The following is a 3,588-nucleotide window of genomic DNA, read 5'->3' as shown; positions in this document are numbered from 1 at the left end:
TTTCTATTGTGTTTTTCAGATGCATGTCGCAACCCACCTCGGTGAGTTGCTTGGATGGTGACAGAAGCGGAGGATCTTGTTACTCTTTGAGTCTTTTTGATATATTTTGTTATACATCTCTCACTTTTGTATTTTGCTTTTGCCTAGAGGCTTGTATTGAAAGAGAAAAACTTGTATAAGCTGATTTTATTGTCTGGTCTCTGTATAATCTGTATATAGCTAGCCGGCTTAAACTCCGTAAGCCGTGGCTAGATTATTATGATCTTATACTCTTATCTTTTGTTATACTATATCTATATGTTGTGCTTTAAGTTAGAAGCTTCATTTATATGTTTTGCGCTTACAAATCCTATTTTTGAGCTATATCCTTCATTGGGCTTCTAGATTATATTATTCTTTCTATATATTATATGTATGAGCTTAGAACTGTCATAACCATTGATTAACCTTCACTTTACGATGCGAGGTAAGGCTTAGGGTAATTAGGGTGTTACATTCCGCATCTCTGACAACTCGAATCATCTGAAGCAGCCGCTGACTGTTTTCCTTTCCTCTTAAATTCTTGGCCCTTGGTATGAGGTTCTAATTATGTTCCCTTCGGTGAACTTCCTGGCTATCATTCCTTTCCACAGCAGCCTTCTTTAAATATTCTTCCGTGACCCTGCTCTTGTTCACCAAGTCTGAAAAAATTCTGATCTCCATCGGGCCTACTGAACTCAAAATATCACTCTAGAGTCCTCCTTCATATTTGATGCACTTCCATTTCTCAAAGTCTCCCAGAGCACCCTGACAAATTTTGCAAAATTGACATAATTCTTCAAACTTGTTTGTGTATTCAGCTACAGACATTTGACCCTGCTTCAATTGCAATAATTCAAGTTCTTTAGCTATCCTGACCGAATTGGAGAAGTACTTTTTGTAGAATTCTAACTGAAAGGCATCCCAAGGTATTGCAACGTTGTCTGCTGTAGCAGGCGTTGCGTACCCTGCCACAACTATTGGGCTTCACCCGTTAACTGATAAGTTGCAAACTCAACACGTTGATTTTCAGGGACTTGTTATGCTTGTAACGCCGTTCCATCGCTTGAAACCAGTTATCTGCCTCTGTGGGGTTCGTCGTCCCTCTAAAGATGGGTGGATTTACCTTCAAGAAGGTCGCTAAGGTCATTGGCCCATTTTCTCTATCATCACCATTCCCATTACCGGCTTGATTCCCCAATACCGCAATCGTAGCCTGCATAGCAGCAGTCATGTTCTCCAGAGCAGTCATGAAGTTTGCGGGATTATTCTCAATCGTCTTAGGTTCCGTGTTACTAGTCCTATCTCTCCCTCAACCGCGACCACGTCCACGAGTCACCATCTAGTTCCTGTTCACACCAAACAAGTGATATCAACGTGATCAGTCTCAATATCGCAAGTCTAATGTTTCAAAGTCCCAAACGCATGCTCATGAGCATTCATGCCATATATATCAGTTAGATATCCTAAATAGCATGTATAGATACCCAGAGTATGCCCAGAAGCATAGTCAGTCCGTCCCTCAGGTTCTACAGGAACGAACTGCTCTGATACCATAATGTAATACCCTACCACACAAAGCTTTACACCTAGGATGTAAAACAGAGGTGGCGAGGCGCTATGACCTCTATAATAAAATATATATACATATAATAACTGAAGGAAGGTCGTATACTAGGAGCCTTGAAGAATAGGTAAAACAAATCGCAAAATTTAAAAGCGCAACTCTGATAAATAACGTAACTTGCATAAGAAGAAACTACGGTTCTTAAACATTAAGAGTAGAGGATCAAGATACAAAATATCAAGCTTCAAACTCAGCCTGCAAAGCTAAGGCTGGCCAGAGAATAGTCACATACACATATATAATCCATAACTCAAAATACATAAAAGCAACCATAGTTCTCCATAAACCTCTATGAGGTGCAAAAGTAAAACATATATACATAGGGAGAATCTATACATACATACATACATACATACATATATATATATATATATAAAACAAAATAGAACAAAGTATAATCCCAAAAAGCCCACTTCGCTGCGGAGAACTCCAGATGCCTAGCGAGGTGCCTCTCGACCTGCATCTGAAAAACAACAATATTGTATGGAATGAGAACCGGGGGTTCTCAGCATGGTAAAGGTGCCACGCACATAAGATATAAGGTCCTGGGAACACCAGAGGCAATCTTAGAACACCGACACTCAAATTATAAAACTTAAGGATTAAAACTGAAACCCTAAATAAAGGAGGTTTTCTAAGTATTCCTAAACTTAACCAAATACTTTAACCTAACTCTCCATCATCCTCTTTCCTCCAAAACCTCCAATACCAGTAGAATCACACAAACAAGCAAGCAGACAATAACAAACACAATTAGGATACAAGTAATGCAAGTAGCATGTATGCAAGTAAGCATATGAATGTCACATAGGCATTCCCAATTAGAGCATAAACAAGCAATTCAAACAATATGCATATGATGCATGCCTGTCCTATGGCTATTGATATCAACTATCGGTTATTTAGCCAGCCCAACATGTCCTGGTAGCTAACCGTGGACAAAACACCAAACACATAACAAGTGGGACAACGCCTCAACCCTTTCAACTTACCCGCATACCCGGAGCAGGTGACAACCTCACCACTGCCTCTTACCTAGGTGGTGTTATAGTTCTCAACCCGGAGCAAGCGGTGACAGAATTCCATCCTTGCATCTTACCCGGAGCTTCGAACTCCTAACCGGAGCAAGTGGATACACCACTGCATCTTACCCAGCAATCTCGCCTCTTACCCGGAGTAAGTGGATAACATCACTGCGTCTTACCCGGAGGCATATTGCAATCACATTCAATCTCATCATCATTATAATTCATTCAAATCCCTTCAATTTCACAATCCAATCTAGTTTTTATCATTTTCCCAATTCAGTCATAATCATTTATAATCAATGCATAATCATCCTTTACAACCATGGCATCACATATACTCCAGTTCTCTGCATTTTTCATACATAATTCATCAATTTCCAACCTTACTTCACCCCCAAGCTACCTTCATTTTCTAATTCCATCTTGTTACTAGGCTTACTAATAGGATTTATGGTTAAAAGAATGAAAATAGAGGTTTGGAGGGTCAAAATTGGCTTTAAAATACAAAAACTCATTTGCTGAAAATAGGGGTCACGCGTACGCGTAGGTGTGCACTTTGGCCCATTTTGCGTACGCAGCCCCTTTTACGCGTACGCATGCACCTTCAACAAAAACGCATGGTCGTGTAAGGGAGATTCGCATACGCAAAAATCCCAGGTCATGCGTACGCGTGGGCCACGCGTACGCGTAGTCGTACGTTTTATCAAAAAATTTTTGCTAAGTCTGAAACCTGCAGAATTTTAATTTTGAATCCCACACTTCCAATGCGCATAACTTTTTGTTTTAAATTATTTTTATTCTGTTCTTCAAGCGGTGTAAACTTCATGGATCCAATTTTCATATAAAATAGATTTGAAACAAATTGGGGGTCCGGAAGCCAAGTTATAGCTCACCGAAGTTCGGCCAAAAATCAAT

Source organism: Arachis ipaensis, chromosome B9, assembly GCF_059453495.1.
Source record: "Arachis ipaensis isolate K30076 ecotype BB chromosome B9, ASM5945349v1, whole genome shotgun sequence".
NCBI classification, from domain to species: Eukaryota; Viridiplantae; Streptophyta; class Magnoliopsida; order Fabales; family Fabaceae; genus Arachis; species Arachis ipaensis.
The sequence above is the reverse complement of the archived record's forward strand: the minus strand, read 5'-3'. Positions refer to the sequence as shown.